Raw genomic sequence first — 25626 nt, 5'->3', positions numbered from 1 at the left:
GCCATGTACTGAGTGAATGTTGTTTAATGTCCTCTGTATTTTCAATTCCAGACCTTCCTGCTCAGGGAAACAGTGGGATCTGAAGCTGATGAAGGAGAGAGGATGGATCATCCTGACAGTGGATCCGGTGGTGACTGCTACTAATTCTCAATCATCTACTACATGGGGTGTGGACATGCTGAATTTTGAGCCAGTGCACATGGCCGGTGGTGACTGCTACTAATTCTCAATCATCTACTACAGGGGGTGTGGACATGCAGAATTTGGAGCCAGTTCAAGATCCAGATCAGGAGGTGCCTGGCTCCATACCAATCAACTCAGTGCCTCTGAGACAAGGACTTGAACGGTACAGTTTGAGTCCTCGACCGCCATGCTCAACGCGGCTGCAAGGATTCGGGGTGGATTGACTGAATGTGGCATTTCTTGTTGTGTACTATTCTTGTATACTGGATTAGTATAGTATCTTTTTTTTGAGCAGCTATGTTTGTTTTGTATTGGTTAAGGAGAAATGTTGTGTTCGTCATGGGCACGCCTATGATGCACACCAAGGGAGGTAGGGAGTGTTAGTCTCCCCCGAGTTTTGGAGTTGGATGGTAGGCGCGGTGACGTGGAACCGGAGAGAATAAAAGGTCAGGGAAGGTGTTCCTCGTGGCCAATGACTCTATATTATTCTCTGTGTATTTATTAAAACTTATTTGCAAAACAGGCACTGTGTGTGCACGATGCAACACACCCCTCCCATGCCCTGAATACAGAAGTTAAAAACCAGCTGTGATTGGGACGCAGGGGACCCTGGTGCCACTGAACCTTCTGCACTGTGAACCTGCTGAACTATTGACAGCTGTGCTTTTGATATGTAGGGTCGAAACCTTTATCTCGGCCCCTCTATCACGATTTGTTGAAGATGCTGTGATTTCCTGCTTTACCGATTTACTGCGATTTAGCCAACTTCAGGCAATTAGTGCAAGCAACGGACAATAGATCTTATCGATAATTTACAGAAACTGTTGACATTGTTTTTGATAAGGGTGCTTGGAAAAAAAAAGTCAAAAAATGTATCCACCTCGCAAAAGACACTTGTCAGAAGAGGGGTTTGAACCCACGTCCCCAAGGGAGACTGTGATCTGAATGCAGCACCTTAGAACACCCGGCCATCCTGACACTCTTGACACCAGACTGATGGCTCAATTTCCAGCTTATAAACCAAAATGAGTGCCATGTACTGAGTGAATTTTATTTAATGTCCTCTGTATTTTCAATTCCAGACCTTCCTGCTCAGGGAAACAGTGGGATCTGAAGCTGATGAAGGAGAGAGGATGGATCACCCTGACAGTGGACCCTGTGGTGACTGCTACTAATTCTCAATCATCTACTACATGGGGTGTGGACTTGCAGAATTTTGAGCCAGTTCAAGATTCAGATCAGGAGGTGCCTGGCTCCATACCAATCAACTCAGTGCCTCTGAGTCAAGGACTTGAAGGGTACAATTTGAGTCCTCGACCGCCATGCTCAACGCGGCTGCAAGGATTCGGGGTGGATTGACTGAATGTGGTATTTATCGTTGTGTACTATTCTTGTATACTGGATTAGTATAGTATCTTTTTTTTTAGCAGCTATGTTTGTTTTGTATTGGTTAAGGATAAATGTTGTGTTCGTCATGGGCACGCCCATGATGCACACCAAGGGAGGTAGGGAGTGTTAGTCTCCCCCGAGTTTTGGAGTTGGATGGTAGGTGCGGTGATGTGGAATCGGAGAGAATAAAAGGTAGGGGAAGGTGTTCCTCGTGGCTAAAGACTCCATATTATTCTTTGTGTATTTATTAAAACTTCTCTGCAAAACAGGCACTGTGTGTGCACGACGCAACACCCCCACCCCTCCCATCCCCTGAATACAGAAGTTAAAAACCAGCTGTGATTGGGACGCAGGGGACCCTGGTGCCACTGAACCTTCTGCACTGTGAACCTGCTGAACTATTGACAGCTGCGCTTTTGATATGTAGGGTCGAAACCTTTATCTCGGCCCCTCTATCACGATTTGTTGAAGATGCTGTGATTTCCTGCTTTACCGATTTACTGCGATTTAGCCAACTTCAGGCAATTAGTGCAAGCAACGGAAAATAGATCTTATCGATAATTTACACAAACTGTTGACATTGTTTTTGATACGGTGCTTTGGAAAAAAAAGTCAAAAAATGTATCCACCTCGCAAAATACACTTGTCAGAAGTGGGATTTGAGCCCACATCTCCAAGGAAGGCTGCGATCTGAACGCAGCGCCTTAGACCACTCGGCCATCCTGACACTCTTCCCACCTTGCTCATGGCTCAATTTTGAGCGTATAAACCAAAATGAGTGCCATGTACTGAGTGAATGTTGTTTAATGTCCTCTGTATTTTCAATTCCAGACCTTCCTGCTCAGGGAAACAGTGGGATCTGAAGCTGATGAAGGAGAGAGGATGGATCATCCTGACAGTGAATCCGGTGGTGACTGCTACTAATTCTCAATCATCGACTACATGGGGTGTGGACATGCAGAAGTTTGAGCCAGTGCACATGGCCGGTGGTGACTGCTACTAATTCTCAATCATCTACTACAAGGGGTGTGGACATGCAGAATTTGGAGCCAGTTCAAGATTCAGATCAGGAGGTGCCTGGCTCCATACCAATCAACTCAGTGCCTCTGAGACAAGCACTTGAAGGGTACAGTTTGAGTCCTCGACCGCCATGCTCAACGCGGCTGCAAGGATTCGGGGTGGATTGACTGAATGTGGCATTTCTTGTTGTGTACTATTCTTGTATACTGGATTAGTATAGTATCTTTTTCTTGAGCAGCTATGTTTGTTTTGTATTGGTAAAGGAGAAATGTTGTGTTCGTCATGGGCACGCCTATGATGCACACCAAGGAAGGTAGGGAGTGTTAGTCTCCCCCGAGTTTTGGAGTTGGATGGTAGGCGCGGTGACGTGGAACCGGAGAGAATAAAAGGTCAGGGAAGGTGTTCCTCGTGGCCAATGACTCTATATTATTCTCTGTGTATTTATTAAAACTTATCTGCGAAACAGGCACTGTGTGTGCACGATGCAACACACCCCTCCCATGCCCTGAATACAGAAGTTAAAAACCAGCTGTGATTGGGACGCAGGGGACCCTGGTGCCACTGAACCTTCTGCACTGTGAACCTGCTGAACTATGGACAGCTGTGCTTTTGATATGTAGGGTCGAAACCTTTATCTCGGCCCCTCTATCACCATTTGTTGAAGATGCTGTGATTTCCTGCTTTACCGATTTACTGCGATTTAGCCAACTTCAGGCAATTAGTGCAAGCAACGGACAATAGATCTTATCGATAATTTACAGAAACTGTTGCCATTGTTTTTGATAAGGGTGCTTGGAAAAAAAAGTCCAAAAATGTATCCACCTCGCAAAGACACGTGTCAGAAGAGGGGTTTGAACCCACGTCTGAAAGGGAGACTGTGACCTGAATGCAGCACCTTAGACCACCCGGCCATCCTGACACTCTTGACACCAAACTGATGGCTCAATTTCCAGCTTATAAACCAAAATGAGTGCCATGTACTGAGTGAATGTTATTTAATGTCCTCTGTATTTTCAATTCCAGACCTTCCTGCTCAGGGAAACAGTGGGATCTGAAGCTGATGAAGGAGAGAGGATGGACCATCCTGACAGTGGACCCTGTGGTGACTGCTACTAATTCTCAATCATCTACTTCATGGGGTGTGGACTTGCAGAATTTTGAGCCAGTGCATATGGCCGGTGGTGACTGCTACTAATTCTCAATCATCTACTACAGTGGGTGTGGACATGCAGAATTTGGAGCCAGTTCAAGATTCAGATCAGGAGGTGCCTGGCTCCATACTGTAGGAAAGTACCATCTTGCCTGGCATGTTACCCCCATTTTTCACTGTATATATGTTGTTTTAGTTGTATGTGTCACTGGGACCCTGGTAACCCAGGGCCCCAGTGCTCATAAGTGTGCCTGAATGTGTTACCTGTGTAGTGACTAACTGTCTCACTGAGGCTCTGCTAACCAGAACCTCAGTGGTTATGCTCTCTCATTTCTTTCCAAATTGTCACTAACAGGCTAGTGACCATTTTTACCAATTTACATTGGCTTACTGGAACACCCTTATAATTCCCTAGTATATGGTACTGAGGTACCCAGGGTATTGGGGTTCCAGGAGATCCCTATGGGCTGCAGCATTTCTTTTGCCACCCATAGGGAGCTCTGACAATTCTTACACAGGCCTGCCACTGCAGCCTGAGTGAAATAACGTCCACGTTATTTCACAGCCATTTTACACTGCACTTAAGTAACTTATAAGTCACCTATATGTCTAACCTTTACCTGGTAAAGGTTAGGTGCAAAGTTACTTAGTGTGAGGGCACCCTGGCACTAGCCAAGGTGCCCCCACATTGTTCAGAGCCAATTCCCTGAACTTTGTGAGTGCGGGGACACCATTACACGCGTGCACTACATATAGGTCACTACCTATATGTAGCTTCACAATGGTAACTCCGAATATGGCCATGTAACATGTCTATGATCATGGAATTGCCCCCTCTATGCCATCCTGGCATAGTTGGCACAATCCCATGATCCCAGTGGTCTGTAGCACAGACCCTGGTACTGCCAAACTGCCCTTGCTGGGGTTTCTCTGCAGCTGCTGCTGCTGCCAACCCCTCAGACAGGCAGCTGCCCTCCTGGGGTCCAGCCAGGCCTGGCCCAGGATGGCAGAACAAAGAACTTCCTCTGAGAGAGGGTGTGACACCCTCTGCCTTTGGAAAATGGTGTGAAGGCAGGGGAGGAGTAGCCTCCCCCAGCCTCTGGAAATGCTTTGTTGGGCACAGAGGTGCCCAATTCTGCATAAGCCAGTCTACACCGGTTCAGGGACCCCTTAGCCCCTGCTCTGGCGCGAAACTGGACAAAGGAAAGGGGAGTGACCACTCCCCTGACCTGCACCTCCCCTGGGAGGTGTCCAGAGCTCCTCCAGTGTGCTCCAGACCTCTGCCATCTTGGAAACAGAGGTGCTGCTGGCACACTGGACTGCTCTGAGTGGCCAGTGCCACCAGGTGACGTCAGAGACTCCTGCTGATAGGCTCCTTCAGGTGTTAGTAGCCTATCCTCTCTCCTAAGTAGCCAAACCCTCTTTTCTGGCTATTTAGGGTCTCTGTCTCTGGGGAAACTTTAGATAACGAATGCAAGAGCTCATCCGAGTTCCTCTGCATCTCTCTCTTCACCTTCTGATAAGGAAACGACTGCTGACCGCGCTGGAAGCCTGCAAACCTGCAACATAGTAGCAAAGACGACTACTGCAACTCGGTAACGCTGATCCTGCCGCCTTCTCGACTGTTTTCCTGCTTGTGCATGCTGTGGGGGTAGCCTGCCTCCTCTCTGCACCAGAAGCTCCGAAGAAATCTCCCGTGAGTCGACGTAATCTTCCCCCTGCAACCGCAGGCACCAAAAAGCTGCATTACCGGTCCCTTGGGTCTCCTCTCAGCACGACGAGCGAGGTCCCTCGAATCCAGCGACTCTGTCCAAGTGACCCCCACAGTCCAGTGACTCTTCAGCCCAAGTTTGGTGGAGGTAAGTCCTTGCCTCACGTCGCTGGACTGCATTGCTGGGAACCGCGACTTTGCAACTACTCCGGCCCCTGTGCACTTCCGGCGGAAATCCTTTGTGCACAGCCAAGCCTGGGTCCACGGCACTCTAACCTGCATTGCACGACTTTCTAAGTTGGTCTCCGGCGACGTGGGACTCCTTTGTGCAACTTTGGCGAGCACCGTTTCATGCATCCTCGTAGTGCCTGTTTCTGGCACTTCTCCGGGTGCTACCTGCTTCAGTGAGGGCTCTTTGTCTTGCTCGATGTCCCCTCTCTCTTGAGGTCCAATTTGCGACCTCCTGGTCCTTCCTGGTCTCCAGCAGCGTCCAAAAACGCCAAACGCACGATTTGCGCCTACCAAGGCTTGTTGGCGTCCTTTCGGCGGGAAAACACTTCTGCACGACTCTCCAAGGCGAGTGGGATTTGTCCACCAAAGGAGAAGTCTCTAGCCCTTTTCGTTCCTGCAGAAACCTCAGCTTCTTCTGTCCAGTCGAAGCTTCTTTGCACCCGCAGCTGGCATTTCCTGGGCATCTGCCCATCTCCGACTTGCTTGTGACTTTTGGACTTGGTCCCCTTGTTCCACAGGTACCCTAGATTGGAAATCCACAGTTGTTGCATTGCTGGTTTGTGTCTTTCCTGCATTATTCCTCTAACACGACTTCTTTGTCTTTAGGGGAACTTTAGTGCACTTTGCACTCACTTTTCAGGGTCTTGGGGAGGGTTATTTTCCTAACTCTCACTATTTTCTAATAGTCCCAGCGACCCTCTACAAGGTCACATAGGTTTGGGGTCCATTCGTGGTTCGCATTCTACTTTTGGAGTATATGGTTTGTGTTGCCCCTATCCCTATGTTTCCCCATTGCATCCTATTGTAACTATACATTGTTTGCACTGTTTTCTAAGACTATACTGCATATTTTTGCTATTGTGTATATATATCTTGTGTATATTTCCTATCCTCTCACTGAGGGTACACTCTAAGATACTTTGGCATATTGTCATAAAAATAAAGTACCTTTATTTTTAGTATAACTGTGTATTGTGTTTTCTTATGATATTGTGCATATGACACTAAGTGGTACTGTAGTAGCTTCACACGTCTCCTAGTTCAGCCTAAGCTGCTCTGCTAAGCTACCATTATCTATCAGCCTAAGCTGCTAGACACCCTATACACTAATAAGGGATAACTGGGCCTGGTGCAAGGTGCAAGTACCCCTTGGTACTCACTACAAGCCAGTCCAGCCTCCTACATTGGTTGTGCAGTGGTGGGATAAGTGCTTGAGACTACTTACCACTCTTGTCATTGTACTTTTCATAAGAGAAAAATATACAAAACAAGTTCAGTGTATATACACATAGCCAAAAAGTTTTGCATTTCCTCTTTTCACTCTTTTCTAAGTGCTGAAAAGTACTTCTAAACTTTCAAAAAGTTCTTAAAAGTTTAAAAAGTTTTTTCTGTCTTTCCAAAAAGTTCTGAAAACTTTTTTCTCTTTTTCTATCACTTTAACTCTCTCTAAAAAATGTCTGGCACAGGCCAAAGTGTTGATCTGTCCAAACTTGCATATGACAACCTTAGCTGGAAAAGAGCAAGGAGTCTCTGTATAGAGAGAGGTTTGAGTGTAGGGAAGAATCCTTCCTTGGAACTGTTACTTAACATGCTTAGAGAACAGGATAAGGCCATAGGTGCCCCATCTGTTGAAAAAGTACCTAATAGTTCCCAATCTGATTCAGGGACTCCCCCAGGAAAAGATTCAGGAAAGAAACTTCCTAGCCTGCCCATTACTAGACAATCTAGCATAGATGGTAATGATGATGAGCCACACCAAATAAATAGTGTTGTCTCACATCATAGCAAAAGCATTTATTCTCACCATACTGGTAGTAATGTTTCTGTAAACCAAGCTGTTAGGTTGGCTTCTGTAAGGGACAGGTCTCCTTCTGTTCATTCCCATCATAGCTCTGTTTCTAGAAATGTCCCTCCCACCAACCCTGATGACAGAATGTTAGAGAGGGAACTCAATAAGTTGAGGGTGGAACAAACCAGACTGAAGCTTAAAAAGCAACAGCTGGATTTGGATAGACAGTCTTTTGAATTAGAGAAGGAAAGACAGAAGTTGGGTTTAGATACCCATGGTGGCAGCAGCAGTATTCCCCATAGTCATCCTGCAAAAGAGCATGATTCCAGGAATCTGCACACGATAGTTCCCCCTTATAAGGAGGGGGATGACATTAACAAGTGGTTTGCTGCACTTGAGAGGGCCTGTGTTGTACAGGATGTCCCTCAAAGGCAGTGGGCTGCTATCCTATGGCTATCATTTAGTGGAAAAGGTAGGGATAGGCTCCTTACTGTGAAAGAAAATGATGCTAATAATTTCCAAGTTCTTAAGAATGCACTCCTGGATGGTTATGGCTTAACCACTGAACAGTACAGGATAAAGTTCAGAGAGACCAAAAAGGAGTCTTCACAAGACTGGGTTGATTTCATTGACCAGGCAGTGAAGGCCTTGGAGGGGTGGTTACATGGCAGTAAAGTTACTGATTATGACAGCCTGTATAACTTAATCCTGAGAGAGCATATTCTTAATAATTGTGTGTCTGATTTGTTGCACCAGTACTTGGTGGACTCTGATCTGACCTCTCCCCAAGAATTGGGAAAGAAGGCAGACAAATGGGTCAGAACAAGAGTGAACAGAAAAGTTCATACAGGGGGTGACAAAGATGGCAACAAAAAGAAGGATGGTAAGTCTTCTGACAAGGGTGGGGACAAATCTAAAAATTAGTCTTCATCAGGCCCACAAAAACACTCTGGTGGGGGTGGTGGGTCCAAATCCTCCTTTAATCAGAACAAGGAAAAGAAACCATGGTGCTATTTATGTAAAATAAAAGGCCATTGGACAACAGATCCCAGTTGTCCAAAGAAAGGCACCACAGCTCCTACCACTACAACCCCTACTGCTGCACCTAGTGTCCCTACTAATAGCAGTGGTGGTGGGAGCAAACCTACTAATAGCCAATCCAAGGGAGTAGCTGGGCTCACTTTTGGTAATTTAGTTGGGGTTGGTCTGATTAGGGAGACCACAGAGGCTACTTTAGTCTCTGAAGGGGCTATTGATTTAGCCACTTTGGTTGCTTGCCCCCATAACTTGGAGAAGTACAAGCAACTAACCCTAATAAATGGTGTTGAGGTCCAGGCCTACAGGGACACAGGTGCCAGTGTCACAATGGTGATTGAGAAACTGGTGCACCCTGAACAACACATACTTGGACACCAGTACCAAGTAACCGATGCTCACAACATAACACAAAGCCACCCCATGGCTGTTGTAAATCTCAACTGGGGGGGGGGTAACTGGTCCAAAGAAAGTTGTGGTAGCTTCAGATTTACCTGTAGACTGTCTATTAGGGAATGATTTGGAGACATCAGCTTGGTCAGATGTGGAGTTGGAGGCCCATGCAGCAATGCTGGGCATCCCAGGGCATATTTTTGCTTTGACAAGGGCTCAGGCCAAAAAGCAAAAAGGACAGGGAAGCTTGGATCCTGGAACAATGGACCAAGTGCTCCCTAAAGCTAGGGCTAGTAGAAGCAAACCACTTCCTACTATCCCTCCCTCTACAGTGGATTCTAATTCTGAGGAAGAAGAATTCCCTCCCTGTGCAGAACCTACACCAGAGGAGCTGGAAGCAGACACTGCTGAGCTTTTGGGTGAAGGGGGGCCTGCCAGAGAGGAGCTGAGTGTGGCACAGCAAACCTGTCCCACATTAGAGGGTCTCAGACAGCAAGCTGTCAAACAGGCTAATGGGGATGTCAGTGACTCTCACAGAGTTTACTGGGAGGACAACCTCTTGTACACTGAGCATAGGGATCCTAAACCTGGAGCTGCCAGGAGATTAGTGATTCCTCAGGAGTACAGAAAGTTCCTCCTAACACTGGCACATGACATTCCCTTAGCTGGGCACCTAGGACAAATGAAAACTTGGGACAGGCTTGTTCCCCTGTTTCATTGGCCTAGGATGTCTGAGGACACAAAGGAATTGTGTAAGTCATGTGAAACCTGTCAAGCCAGTGGCAAGACAGGTGGCACCGCAAAGGCACCCCTTATCCCACTGCCTGTGGTTGGGGTTCCCTTTGAAAGGGTAGGGGTTGACATAGTTGGCCCCTTGACCCTCCTACTGCTTCAGGCAATAGGTTTATCTTAGTGGTAGTGGACCATGCCACAAGATATCCTGAAGCTATTCCTTTAAGGACCACTACAGCACCTGCAGTGGCAAAGGCCCTCCTGGGAATATTTTCCAGGGTGGGCTTCCCAAAGGAAGTGGTATCAGACAGGGGAAGCAATTTCATGTCTGCATACTTAAAGGCCATGTGGAAGGAGTGTGGTGTAACATACAAGTTCACAACACCCTATCATCCACAAACAAATGGACTGGTGGAGAGATTTAATAAAACTCTCAAAGGCATGATTATGGGTCTCCCTGAAAAACTCCGCAGGAGATGGGATATCCTTCTACCATGCCTCCTTTTTGCCTACAGGGAGGTACCCCAGAAAGGAGTGGGCTTCAGCCCCTTTGAACTTCTTTTTGGACACCCTGTTAGGGGTCCACTCACACTTGTAAAGGAGGGTTGGGAACAACCTTTAAAAGCTCCTAAGCAGGATATTGTGGATTATGTACTTGGCCTCAGATCAAGGATGGCTGAGTACATGAAAAAGGCCAGTAAAAACCTTCAGGCCAGCCAAGAGCTCCAGAAGCAATGGCATGATCAGAAGGCTCTTTTGGTTCAGTACCAACCAGGGCAGAAAGTGTGGGTCTTGGAGCCTGTGGCCCCAAGAGCACTCCAAGATAAATGGGGTGGTCCCCACACAATTGTTGAAAAGAAGGGAGAAGTCACCTATTTAGTTGACTTAGGCACTGCCAGGAGTCCCCTTAGGGTGCTCCATGTCAACCGCCTGAAACCCTACTATGACAGGGCTGATCTCACCCTGCTCATGGCAACTGATGAGGGACAGGAAGAAGACAGTGATCCTCTACCTGATCTCTTCTCTTCCACAGAACAAGATGCTCTTGTGGAAGGTGTAGTTTTGGCTGATTGTCTTACTGCTGAGCAGAAAGATAATTGCATAAATCTCCTAGGACAATTTTCAGAACTCTTCTCTACTGTGCCAGGCACCACTTCTTGGTGTGAGCACACTATAGATACTGGAGACAGTTTACCTGTCAAAAGTAAGATCTATAGGCAGCCTGACCATGTCAGGGACTGCATAAAGCAAGAAGTTCAGAAAATGTTGGAACTAGGAGTGGTTGAGCACTCTGACAGTCCATGGGCTTCTCCTGTGGTACTGGTACCAAAACCCAATTCTAAAGATGGAAAGAAGGAAATGTGGTTTTGTGTAGACTATAGAGGTCTCAACTTGGTAACCAAAACTGATGCTCACCCTATACCCAGGGCAGATGAGCTTATAGATACACTGGCATCTGCCAAGTATCTAAGCACTTTTGATTTGACTGCAGGGTATTGGCAGATCAAATTATCAGAAGATGCTAAATCTAAGACTGCATTTTCTACCATTGGAGGACATTACCAGTTTACTGTAATGCCTTTTGGTTTGAAAAATGCACCTGCCACTTTTCAGAGGTTGGTGAACACAGTCCTGCAAGGGCTGGAAGCTTTCAGTGCAGCATATTTGGACGATATAGCTGTCTTTAGCTCCAGTTGGGATGATCACCTGGTCCACCTATGGAAAGTTTTGGAGGCCCTGCAAAAGGCAGGCCTCACTATCAAGGCTTCAAAGTGCCAGATAGGGCAGGGTAAGGTGGTTTATCTGGGACACCTTGTTGGTGGGGAACAGATTGCACCACTTCAGGGGAAAATCCAAACTATTATTGATTGGGTTCCCCCTACCACTCAGACTCAGGTGAGAGCCTTCCTAGGCCTCACTGGGTATTACAGGAGGTTCATTAAGAACTATGGCTCCATTGCAGCCCCTCTTAATGACCTCACATCCAAGAAAATGCCTAAAAAGGTATTATGGACAGCAAACTGTCAGAAAGCTTTTGAGGAGCTGAAGCAGGCCATGTGCTCTGCACCTGTCCTGAAAAGCCCTTGTTACTCTAAAAAATTCTATGTCCAAACTGATGCATCTGAATTAGGAGTAGGGGCAGTCCTATCACAACTTAATTCTGAGGGCCAGGATGAACCTGTTGCTTTTATTAGTAGAAGGTTGACCCCTAGAGAAAAGCGTTGGTCTGCCATTGAGAGGGAGGCCTTTGCTGTGGTCTGGGCTCTGAAGAAGTTGAGGCCATACCTGTTTGGCACTCACTTCATTGTTCAGACAGACCACAAACCTCTACTTTGGCTAAAACAAATGAAAGGTGAAAATCCTAAATTGTTGAGGTGGTCCATATCCCTACAGGGAATGGACTATACAGTGGAACATAGACCTGGGAGTAGCCACTCCAATGCAGATGGACTCTCCAGATATTTCCACTTAGACAATGAAGACTCATCAGGTCATGGCTAGTCTTATTGTCCTTCGTTTGGGGGGGGGGGGTTGTGTAGGAAAGTACCATCTTGCCTGGCATGTTACCCCCATTTTTCACTGTATATATGTTGTTTTAGTTGTATGTGTCACTGGGACCCTGGTAACCCAGGGCCCCAGTGCTCATAAGTGTGCCTGAATGTGTTACCTGTGTAGTGACTAACTGTCTCACTGAGGCTCTGCTAATCAGAACCTCAGTGGTTATGCTCTCTCATTTCTTTCCAAATTGTCACTAACAGGCTAGTGACCATTTTTACCAATTTATATTGGCTTACTGGAACACCCTTATAATTCCCTAGTATATGGTACTGAGGTACCCAGGGTATTGGGGTTCCAGGAGATCCCTATGGGCTGCAGCATTTCTTTTGCCACCCATAGGGAGCTCTGACAATTCTTACACAGGCCTGCCACTGCAGCCTGAGTGAAATAACGTCCACGTTATTTCACAGCCATTTTACAATGCACTTAAGTAACTTATAAGTCACCTATATGTCTAACCTTTACCTGGTAAAGGTTAGGTGCAAAGTTACTTAGTGTGAGGGCACCCTGGCACTAGCCAAGGTGCCCCCACATTGTTCAGAGCCAATTCCCTGAACTTTGTGAGTGCGGGGACACCATTACACGCGTGCACTACATATAGGTCACTACCTATATGTAGCTTCACAATGGTAACTCCGAATATGGCCATGTAACATGTCTATGATCATGGAATTGCCCCCTCTATGCCATCCTGGCATAGTTGGCACAATCCCATGATCCCAGTGGTCTGTAGCACAGACACTGGTACTGCCAAACTGCCCTTCCTGGGGTTTCTCTGCAGCTGCTGCTGCTGCCAACCCCTCAGACAGGCAGCTGCCCTCCTGGGGTCCAGCCAGGCCTGGCCCAGGATGGCAGAACAAAGAACTTCCTCTGAGAGAGGGTGTGACACCCTCTCCCTTTGGAAAATGGTGTGAAGGCAGGGGAGGAGTAGCCTCCCCCAGCCTCTGGAAATGCTTTGTTGGGCACAGAGGTGCCCAATTCTGCATAAGCCAGTCTACACCGGTTCAGGGACCCCTTAGCCCCTGCTCTGGCGCGAAACTGGACAAAGAAAAGGGGAGTGACCACTCCCCTGACCTGCACCTCCCCTGGGAGGTGTCCAGAGCTCCTCCAGTGTGCTCCAGACCTCTGCCATCTTGGAAACAGAGGTGCTGCTGGCACACTGGACTGCTCTGAGTGGCCAGTGCCACCAGGTGACGTCAGAGACTCCTGCTGATAGGCTCCTTCAGGTGTTAGTAGCCTATCCTCTCTCCTAAGTAGCCAAACCCTCTTTTCTGGCTATTTAGGGTCTCTGTCTCTGGGGAAACTTTAGATAACGAATGCAAGAGCTCATCCGAGTTCCTCTGCATCTCTCTCTTCACCTTCTGATAAGGAAACGACTGCTGACCGCGCTGGAAGCCTGCAAACCTGCAACATAGTAGCAAAGACGACTACTGCAACTCTGTAACGCTGATCCTGCCGCCTTCTCGACTGTTTTCCTGCTTGTGCATGCTGTGGGGGTAGCCTGCCTCCTCTCTGCACCAGAAGCTCCGAAGAAATCTCCCGTGGGTCGACGGAATCTTCCCCCTGCAACCGCAGGCACCAAAAAGCTGCATTACCGGTCCCTTGGGTCTCCTCTCAGCACGACGAGCGAGGTCCCTCGAATCCAGCGACTCTGTCCAAGTGACCCCCACAGTCCAGTGACTCTTCAGCCCAAGTTTGGTGGAGGTAAGTCCTTGCCTCACCTCGCTGGGCTGCATTGCTGGGAACCGCGACTTTGCAGCTACTCCGGCCCCTGTGCACTTCCGGCGGAAATCCTTTGTGCACAGCCAAGCCTGGGTCCACGGCACTCTAACCTGCATTGCACGACTTTCTAAGTTGGTCTCCGGCGACGTGGGACTCCTTTGTGCAACTTTGGCGAGCACCGTTTCACGCATCCTCGTAGTGCCTGTTTCTGGCACTTCTCCGGGCGCTACCTGCTTCAGTGAGGGCTCTTTGTCTTGCTCGATGTCCCCTCTCTCTTGAGGTCCAATTTGCGACCTCCTGGTCCCTCCTGGTCTCCAGCAGCGTCCAAAAACGCCAAACGCACGATTTGCGCCTACCAAGGCTTGTTGGCGTCCTTTCGGCGGGAAAACACTTCTGCACGACTCTCCAAGGCGAGTGGGATCCGTCCACCAAAGGAGAAGTCTCTAGCCCTTTTCGTTCCTGCAGAAACCTCAGCTTCTTCTGTCCAGTCGAAGCTTCTTTGCACCCGCAGCTGGCATTTCCTGGGCATCTGCCCATCTCCGACTTGCTTGTGACTTTTGGACTTGGTCCCCTTGTTCCACAGGTACCCTAGATTGGAAATCCACAGTTGTTGCATTGCTGGTTTGTGTCTTTCCTGCATTATTCCTCTAACACGACTTCTTTGTCTTTAGGGGAACTTTAGTGCACTTTGCACTCACTTTTCAGGGTCTTGGGGAGGGTTATTTTCCTAACTCTCACTATTTTCTAATAGTCCCAGCGACCCTCTACAAGGTCACATAGGTTTGGGGTCCATTCGTGGTTCGCATTCTACTTTTGGAGTATATGGTTTGTGTTGCCCCTATCCCTATGTTTCCCCATTGCATCCTATTGTAACTATACATTGTTTGCACTGTTTTCTAAGACTATACTGCATATTTTTGCTATTGTGTATATATATCTTGTGTATATTTCCTATCCTCTCACTGAGGGTACACTCTAAGATACTTTGGCATATTGTCATAAAAATAAAGTACCTTTATTTTTAGTATAACTGTGTATTGTGTTTTCTTATGATATTGTGCATATGACACTAAGTGGTACTGTAGTAGCTTCACACGTCTCCTAGTTCAGCCTAAGCTGCTCTGCTAAGCTACCATTATCTATCAGCCTAAGCTGCTAGACACCCTATACACTAATAAGGGATAACTGGGCCTGGTGCAAGGTGCAAGTACCCCTTGGTACTCACTACAAGCCAGTCCAGCCTCCTACATTGGTTGTGCAGTGGTGGGATAAGTGCTTGAGACTACTTACCACTCTTGTCATTGTACTTTTCATAAGAGAAAAATATACAAAACAAGTTCAGTGTATATACACATAGCCAAAAAGTTTTGCATTTCCTCTTTTCACTCTTTTCTAAGTGCTGAAAAGTACTTCTAAACTTTCAAAAAGTTCTTAAAAGTTTAAAAAGTTTTTTCTGTCTTTCCAAAAAGTTCTGAAAACTTTTTTCTCTTTTTCTATCACTTTAACTCTCTCTAAAAAATGTCTGGCACAGGCCAAAGTGTTGATCTGTCCAAACTTGCATATGACACCCTTAGCTGGAAAAGAGCAAGGAGTCTCTGTATAGAGAGAGGTTTGAGTGTAGGGAAGAATCCTTCCTTGGAACTGTTACTTAACATGCTTAGAGAACAGGATAAGGCCATAGGTGCCCCATCTGTTGAAAAAGTACCTAATAGTTCCCAATCTGATTCAGGGACTCCCCCAGGAAAAGATTCAGGAAAGAAACTTCCTAGCCTGCCCATTACTAGACAATCTAGCATAGATGGTAATGATGATGAGCCACACCAAATAAATAGTGTTGTCTCACATCATAGCAAAAGCATTTATTCTCACCATACTGGTAGTAATGTTTCTGTAAACCAAGCTGTTAGGTTGGCTTCTGTAAGGGACAGGTCTCCTTCTGTTCATTCCCATCATAGCTCTGTTTCTAGAAATGTCCCTCCCACCAACCCTGATGACAGAATGTTAGAGAGGGAACTCAATAAGTTGAGGGTGGAACAAACCAGACTGAAGCTTAAAAAGCAACAGCTGGATTTGGATAGACAGTCTTTTGAATTAGAGAAGGAAAGACAGAAGTTGGGTTTAGATACCCATGGTGGCAGCAGCAGTATTCCCCATAGTCATCCTGCAAAAGAGCATGATTCCAGGAATCTGCACACGATAGTTCCCCCTTATAAGGAGGGGGATGACATTAACAAGTGGTTTGCTGCACTTGAGAGGGCCTGTGTTGTACAGGATGTCCCTCAAAGGCAGTGGGCTGCTATCCTATGGCTATCATTTAGTGGAAAAGGTAGGGATAGGCTCCTTACTGTGAAAGAAAATGATGCTAATAATTTCCAAGTTCTTAAGAATGCACTCCTGGATGGTTATGGCTTAACCACTGAACAGTACAGGATAAAGTTCAGAGAGACCAAAAAGGAGTCTTCACAAGACTGGGTTGATTTCATTGACCAGGCAGTGAAGGCCTTGGAGGGGTGGTTACATGGCAGTAAAGTTACTGATTATGACAGCCTGTATAACTTAATCCTGAGAGAGCATATTCTTAATAATTGTGTGTCTGATTTGTTGCACCAGTACTTGGTGGACTCTGATCTGACCTCTCCCCAAGAATTGGGAAAGAAGGCAGACAAATGGGTCAGAACAAGAGTGAACAGAAAAGTTCATACAGGGGGTGACAAAGATGGCAACAAAAAGAAGGATGGTAAGTCTTCTGACAAGGGTGGGGACAAATCTAAAAATTAGTCTTCATCAGGCCCACAAAAACACTCTGGTGGGGGTGGTGGGTCCAAATCCTCCTTTAATCAGAACAAGGAAAAGAAACCATGGTGCTATTTATGTAAAATAAAAGGCCATTGGACAACAGATCCCAGTTGTCCAAAGAAAGGCACCACAGCTCCTACCACTACAACCCCTACTGCTGCACCTAGTGTCCCTACTAATAGCAGTGGTGGTGGGAGCAAACCTACTAATAGCCAATCCAAGGGAGTAGCTGGGCTCACTTTTGGTAATTTAGTTGGGGTTGGTCTGATTAGGGAGACCACAGAGGCTACTTTAGTCTCTGAAGGGGCTATTGATTTAGCCACTTTGGTTGCTTGCCCCCATAACTTGGAGAAGTACAAGCAACTAACCCTAATAAATGGTGTTGAGGTCCAGGCCTACAGGGACACAGGTGCCAGTGTCACAATGGTGATTGAGAAACTGGTGCACCCTGAACAACACATACTTGGACACCAGTACCAAGTAAGCGATGCTCACAACATAACACAAAGCCACCCCATGGCTGTTGTAAATCTCAACTGGGGGGGGGGTAACTGGTCCAAAGAAAGTTGTGGTAGCTTCAGATTTACCTGTAGACTGTCTATTAGGGAATGATTTGGAGACATCAGCTTGGTCAGATGTGGAGTTGGAGGCCCATGCAGCAATGCTGGGCATCCCAGGGCATATTTTTGCTTTGACAAGGGCTCAGGCCAAAAAGCAAAAAGGACAGGGAAGCTTGGATCCTGGAACAATGGACCAAGTGCTCCCTAAAGCTAGGGCTAGTAGAAGCAAACCACTTCCTACTATCCCTCCCTCTACAGTGGATTCTAATTCTGAGGAAGAAGAATTCCCTCCCTGTGCAGAACCTACACCAGAGGAGCTGGAAGCAGACACTGCTGAGCTTTTGGGTGAAGGGGGGCCTGCCAGAGAGGAGCTGAGTGTGGCACAGCAAACCTGTCCCACATTAGAGGGTCTCAGACAGCAAGCTGTCAAACAGGCTAATGGGGATGTCAGTGACTCTCACAGAGTTTACTGGGAGGACAACCTCTTGTACACTGAGCATAGGGATCCTAAACCTGGAGCTGCCAGGAGATTAGTGATTCCTCAGGAGTACAGAAAGTTCCTCCTAACACTGGCACATGACATTCCCTTAGCTGGGCACCTAGGACAAATGAAAACTTGGGACAGGCTTGTTCCCCTGTTTCATTGGCCTAGGATGTCTGAGGACACAAAGGAATTTTGTAAGTCATGTGAAACCTGTCAAGCCAGTGGCAAGACAGGTGGCACCGCAAAGGCACCCCTTATCCCACTGCCTGTGGTTGGGGTTCCCTTTGAAAGGGTAGGGGTTGACATAGTTGGCCCCTTGACCCTCCTACTGCTTCAGGCAATAGGTTTATCTTAGTGGTAGTGGACCATGCCACAAGATATCCTGAAGCTATTCCTTTAAGGACCACTACAGCACCTGCAGTGGCAAAGGCCCTCCTGGGAATATTTTCCAGGGTGGGCTTCCCAAAGGAAGTGGTATCAGACAGGGGAAGCAATTTCATGTCTGCATACTTAAAGGCCATGTGGAAGGAGTGTGGTGTAACATACAAGTTCACAACACCCTATCATCCACAAACAAATGGACTGGTGGAGAGATTTAATAAAACTCTCAAAGGCATGATTATGGGTCTCCCTGAAAAACTCCGCAGGAGATGGGATATCCTTCTACCATGCCTCCTTTTTGCCTACAGGGAGGTACCCCAGAAAGGAGTGGGCTTCAGCCCCTTTGAACTTCTTTTTGGACACCCTGTTAGGGGTCCACTCACACTTGTAAAGGAGGGTTGGGAACAACCTTTAAAAGCTCCTAAGCAGGATATTGTGGATTATGTACTTGGCCTCAGATCAAGGATGGCTGAGTACATGAAAAAGGCCAGTAAAAACCTTCAGGCCAGCCAAGAGCTCCAGAAGCAATGGCATGATCAGAAGGCTCTTTTGGTTCAGTACCAACCAGGGCAGAAAGTGTGGGTCTTGGAGCCTGTGGCCCCAAGAGCACTCCAAGATAAATGGGGTGGTCCCCACACAATTGTTGAAAAGAAGGGAGAAGTCACCTATTTAGTTGACTTAGGCACTGCCAGGAGTCCCCTTAGGGTGCTCCATGTCAACCGCCTGAAACCCTACTATGACAGGGCTGATCTCACCCTGCTCATGGCAACTGATGAGGGACAGGAAGAAGACAGTGATCCTCTACCTGATCTCTTCTCTTCCACAGAACAAGATGCTCTTGTGGAAGGTGTAGTTTTGGCTGATTGTCTTACTGCTGAGCAGAAAGATAATTGCATAAATCTCCTAGGACAATTTTCAGAACTCTTCTCTACTGTGCCAGGCACCACTTCTTGGTGTGAGCACACTATAGATACTGGAGACAGTTTACCTGTCAAAAGTAAGATCTATAGGCAGCCTGACCATGTCAGGGACTGCATAAAGCAAGAAGTTCAGAAAATGTTGGAACTAGGAGTGGTTGAGCACTCTGACAGTCCATGGGCTTCTCCTGTGGTACTGGTACCAAAACCCAATTCTAAAGATGGAAAGAAGGAAATGTGGTTTTGTGTAGACTATAGAGGTCTCAACTTGGTAACCAAAACTGATGCTCACCCTATACCCAGGGCAGATGAGCTTATAGATACACTGGCATCTGCCAAGTATCTAAGCACTTTTGATTTGACTGCAGGGTATTGGCAGATCAAATTATCAGAAGATGCTAAATCTAAGACTGCATTTTCTACCATTGGAGGACATTACCAGTTTACTGTAATGCCTTTTGGTTTGAAAAATGCACCTGCCACTTTTCAGAGGTTGGTGAACACAGTCCTGCAAGGGCTGGAAGCATTCAGTGCAGCATATTTGGACGATATAGCTGTCTTTAGCTCCAGTTGGGATGATCACCTGGTCCACCTATGGAAAGTTTTGGAGGCCCTGCAAAAGGCAGGCCTCACTATCAAGGCTTCAAAGTGCCAGATAGGGCAGGGTAAGGTGGTTTATCTGGGACACCTTGTTGGTGGGGAACAGATTGCACCACTTCAGGGGAAAATCCAAACTATTATTGATTGGGTTCCCCCTACCACTCAGACTCAGGTGAGAGCCTTCCTAGGCCTCACTGGGTATTACAGGAGGTTCATTAAGAACTATGGCTCCATTGCAGCCCCTCTTAATGACCTCACATCCAAGAAAATGCCTAAAAAGGTATTATGGACAGCAAACTGTCAGAAAGCTTTTGAGGAGCTGAAGCAGGCCATGTGCTCTGCACCTGTCCTGAAAAGCCCTTGTTACTCTAAAAAATTCTATGTCCAAACTGATGCATCTGAATTAGGAGTAGGGGCAGTCCTATCACAACTTAATTCTGAGGGCCAGGATCAACCTGTTGCTTTTATTAGTAGAAGGTTGACCCCTAGAGAAAAGCGTTGGTCTGCCATTGAGAGGGAGGCCTTTGCTGTGGTCTGGGCTCTGAAGAAGTTGAGGCCATACCTGTTTGGCACTCACTTCATTGTTCAGACAGACCACAAACCTCTACTTTGGCTAAAACAAATGAAAGGTGAAAATCCTAAATTGTTGAGGTGGTCCATATCCCTACAGGGAATGGACTATACAGTGGAACATAGACCTGGGAGTAGCCACTCCAATGCAGATGGACTCTCCAGATATTTCCACTTAGACAATGAAGACTCATCAGGTCATGGCTAGTCTTATTGTCCTTCGTTTGGGGGGGGGGTTGTGTAGGAAAGTACCATCTTGCCTGGCATGTTACCCCCATTTTTCACTGTATATATGTTGTTTTAGTTGTATGTGTCACTGGGACCCTGGTAACCCAGGGCCCCAGTGCTCATAAGTGTGCCTGAATGTGTTACCTGTGTAGTGACTAACTGTCTCACTGAGGCTCTGCTAATCAGAACCTCAGTGGTTATGCTCTCTCATTTCTTTCCAAATTGTCACTAACAGGCTAGTGACCATTTTTACCAATTTATATTGGCTTACTGGAACACCCTTATAATTCCCTAGTATATGGTACTGAGGTACCCAGGGTATTGGGGTTCCAGGAGATCCCTATGGGCTGCAGCATTTCTTTTGCCACCCATAGGGAGCTCTGACAATTCTTACACAGGCCTGCCACTGCAGCCTGAGTGAAATAACGTCCACGTTATTTCACAGCCATTTTACACTGCACTTAAGTAACTTATAAGTCACCTATATGTCTAACCTTTACCTGGTAAAGGTTAGGTGCAAAGTTACTTAGTGTGAGGGCACCCTGGCACTAGCCAAGGTGCCCCCACATTGTTCAGAGCCAATTCCCTGAACTTTGTGAGTGCGGGGACACCATTACACGCGTGCACTACATATAGGTCACTACCTATATGTAGCTTCACAATGGTAACTCCGAATATGGCCATGTAACATGTCTATGATCATGGAATTGCCCCCTCTATGCCATCCTGGCATAGTTGGCACAATCCCATGATCCCAGTGGTCTGTAGCACAGACACTGGTACTGCCAAACTGCCCTTCCTGGGGTTTCTCTGCAGCTGCTGCTGCTGCCAACCCCTCAGACAGGCAGCTGCCCTCCTGGGGTCCAGCCAGGCCTGGCCCAGGATGGCAGAACAAAGAACTTCCTCTGAGAGAGGGTGTGACACCCTCTCCCTTTGGAAAATGGTGTGAAGGCAGGGGAGGAGTAGCCTCCCCCAGCCTCTGGAAATGCTTTGTTGGGCACAGAGGTGCCCAATTCTGCATAAGCCAGTCTACACCGGTTAAGGGACCCCTTAGCCCCTGCTCTGGCGTGAAACTGGACAAAGAAAAGGGGAGTGACCACTCCCCTGACCTGCACCTCCCCTGGGAGGTGTCCAGAGCTCCTCCAGTGTGCTCCAGACCTCTGCCATCTTGGAAACAGAGGTGCTGCTGGCACACTGGACTGCTCTGAGTGGCCAGTGCCACCAGGTGACGTCAGAGACTCCTGCTGATAGGCTCCTTCAGGTGTTAGTAGCCTATCCTCTCTCCTAAGTAGCCAAACCCTCTTTTCTGGCTATTTAGGGTCTCTGTCTCTGGGGAAACTTTAGATAACGAATGCAAGAGCTCATCCGAGTTCCTCTGCATCTCTCTCTTCACCTTCTGATAAGGAAACGACTGCTGACCGCGCTGGAAGCCTGCAAACCTGCAACATAGTAGCAAAGACGACTACTGCAACTCTGTAACGCTGATCCTGCCGCCTTCTCGACTGTTTTCCTGCTTGTGCATGCTGTGGGGGTAGCCTGCCTCCTCTCTGCACCAGAAGCTCCGAAGAAATCTCCCGTGGGTCGACGGAATCTTCCCCCTGCAACCGCAGGCACCAAAAAGCTGCATTACCGGTCCCTTGGGTCTCCTCTCAGCACGACGAGCGAGGTCCCTCGAATCCAGCGACTCTGTCCAAGTGACCCCCACAGTCCAGTGACTCTTCAGCCCAAGTTTGGTGGAGGTAAGTCCTTGCCTCACCTCGCTGGGCTGCATTGCTGGGAACCGCGACTTTGCAGCTACTCCGGCCCCTGTGCACTTCCGGCGGAAATCCTTTGTGCACAGCCAAGCCTGGGTCCACGGCACTCTAACCTGCATTGCACGACTTTCTAAGTTGGTCTCCGGCGACGTGGGACTCCTTTGTGCAACTTCGGCGAGCACCATTTCACGCATCCTCGTAGTGCCTGTTTCTGGCACTTTTCCGGGTGCTACCTGCCTCAGTGAGGGCTCTTTGTCTTGTTCGACGTCCCCTCTCTCTTCAGGTCCAATTTGCGACCTCCTGGTCCCTCCTGGGCTCCAACAGCGTCCAAAAACGCCAAACGCACGATTTGCGTCTACCAAGGCTTGTTGGCGTTCTTTCGGCAGGAAAACACTTCTGCACGACTCTCCAAGGCGAGAGGGATCCGTCCACCAAAGGAGAAGTCTCTAGCTCTTTTCGTTCCTGCAGAAACCTCAGCTTCTTACGTCCAGTCGAAGCTTCTTTGCACCCGCAGCTGGCATTTCCTGGGCATCTGCCCATCTCCGACTTGCTTGTGACTTTTGGACTTGGTCCCCTTGTTCCACAGGTACCCTAGATTGGAAATCCACAGTTGTTGCATTGCTGGTTTGTGTCTTTCCTGCATTATTCCTCTAACACGACTTCTTTGTCTTTAGGGGAACTTTAGTGCACTTTGCACTCACTTTTCAGGGTCTTGGGGAGGGTTATTTTCCTAACTCTCACTATTTTCTAATAGTCCCAGCGACCCTCTACAAGGTCACATAGGTTTGGGGTCCATTCGTGGTTCGCATTCCACTTTTGGAGTATATGGTTTGTGTTGCCCCTATCCCTATGTTTCCCCATTGCATCCTATTGTAACTATACATTGTTTGCACTGTTTTCTAAGACTATACTGCATATTTTTGCTATTGTGTATATATATCTTGTGTATATTTCCTATCCTCTCACTGAGGGTACACTCTAAGATACTTTGGCATATTGTCATAAAAATAAAGTACCTTTATTTTTAGTATAACTGTGTATTGTGTTTTCTTATGATATTGTGCATATGACACTAAGTGGTACTGTAATAGCTTCACACGTCTCCTAGTTCAGCCTAAGCTGCTCTGCTAAGCTACCATTATCTATCAGCCTAAGCTGCTAGACACCCTATACACTAATAAGGGATAACTGGGCCTGGTGCAAGGTGCAAGTACCCCTTGGTACTCACTACAAGCCAGTCCAGCCTCCTACACATACCAATCAACTCAGTGCCTCTGAGACAAGGACTTGAACGGTACAGTTTGAGTCCTCGACCGCCATGCTCAACGCGGCTGCAAGGATTCGGGGTGGATTGACTGAATGTGGCATTTCTTGTTGTGTACTATTCTTGTATACTGGATTAGTATAGTATCTTTTTTTTGAGCAGCTATGTTTGTTTTGTATTGGTTAAGGAGAAATGTTGTGTTCGTCATGGGCACGCCAATGATGCACACCAAGGGAGGTAGGGAGTGTTAGTCTCCCCTGAGTTTTGGAGTTGGATGGTAGGCGCGGTGACGTGGAACCGGAGAGAATAAATGGTCAGGGAAGGTGTTCCTCATGGCCAATGACTCTATATTATTCTCTGTGTATTTATTAAAACTTATCTGCGAAACAGGCACCGTGTGTGCACGATGCAACACACCCCTCCCATGCCCTGAATACAGAAGTTAAAAACCAGCTGTGATTGGGATGCAGGGGACCCTGGTGCCACTGAACCTTCTGCACTGTGAACCTGCTGAACTATTGACAGCTGCGCTCTTGATATGTAGGGTCGAAACCTTTATCTCTGCACCTCTATCACGATTTGTTGAAGATGCTGTGATTTCCCGCTTTACCGATTTACTGCGATTTAGCCAACTTCAGGAAATTAGTGCAAGCAACGGACAATAGATCTTATCGATAATTTACAGAAACTGTTGACATTGTTTTTGATACGGGTGCTTGGAAAAAAAAAGTAAAAAAATGTATCCACCTCGCAAAAGTCACTTGTCAGAAGGGGGATTCGAACCCACGCCTCCAAAGGAGACTACGACCTGAACGCAGCGCCTTAGACCACTTGGCCATCCTGACACTCGTGACACTCCACTGATGGCTCAATTTCCAGCTTATAAACCAAAATGAGTGCCATGTACTGAGTGAATGTTGTTTAATGTCCTCTGTATTTTCAATTCCAGACCTTCCTGCTCAGGGAAACAGTGGGATCTGAAGCTGATGAAGGAGAGAGGATGGATCATCCTGACAGTGGATCCGGTGGTGACTGCTACTAATTCTCAATCATCTACTACATGGGGTGTGGACATGCTGAATTTTGAGCCAGTGCACCTGGCCAGTGGTGACTGCTACTAATTCTCAATCATCTACTACAGGGGGTGTGGACATGCAGAATTTGGAGCCAGTTCAAGATTCAGATCAGGAGGTGCCCGGCTCCATACTAATCAACTCAGTGCCTCTGAGACAAGGACTTGAACGGTACAGTTTGAGTCCTCGACCGCCATGCTCAACGCGGCTGCAAGGATTCGGGGTGGATTGACTGAATGTGGCATTTCTTGTTGTGTACTATTCTTGTATACTGGATTAGTATAGTATCTTTTTTTTGAGCAGCTATGTTTGTTTTGTATTGGTTAAGGAGAAATGTTGTGTTCGTCATGGGCACGCCTATGATGCACACCAAGGGAGGTAGGGAGTGTTAGTCTCCCCCGAGTTTTGGAGTTGGATGGTAGGCGCGGTGACGTGGAACCGGAGAGAATAAAAGGTCAGGGAAGGTGTTCCTCGTGGCCAATGACTCTATATTATTCTCTGTGTATTTATTAAAACTTATTTGCGAAACAGGCACTGTGTGTGCACGATGCAACACACCCCTCCCATGCCCTGAATACAGAAGTTAAAAACCAGCTGTGATTGGGACGCAGGGGACCCTGGTGCCACTGAACCTTCTACACTGTGAACCTGCTGAACTATTGACAGCTGTGCTTTTGATATGTAGGGTCGAAACCTTTATCTCGGCCCCTCTATCACGATTTGTTGAAGATGCTGTGATTTCCTGCTTTACCGATTTACTGCGATTTAGCCAACTTCAGGCAATTAGTGCAAGCAACGGACAATAGATCTTATCGATAATTTACAGAAACTGTTGACATTGTTTTTGATAAGGGTGCTTGGAAAAAAAAAGTCAAAAAATGTATCCACCTCGCAAAAGACACTTGTCAGAAGAGGTGTTTGAACCCACGTCTCCAAGGGAGACTGTGACCTGAATGCAGCACCTTAGACCACCCTGCCATCCTGACACTCTTGACACCAGACTGATGGCTCAATTTCCAGCTTATAAACCAAAATGAGTGCCATGTACTGAGTGAATTTTATTTAATGTCCTCTGTATTTTCAAT

The sequence above is a fragment of the Pleurodeles waltl genome, unplaced genomic scaffold (genome assembly GCF_031143425.1).
Source record: "Pleurodeles waltl isolate 20211129_DDA unplaced genomic scaffold, aPleWal1.hap1.20221129 scaffold_39, whole genome shotgun sequence".
Lineage (NCBI taxonomy): Eukaryota > Metazoa > Chordata > Amphibia > Caudata > Salamandridae > Pleurodeles > Pleurodeles waltl.
Note: the sequence above shows the minus strand (reverse complement) of the source record.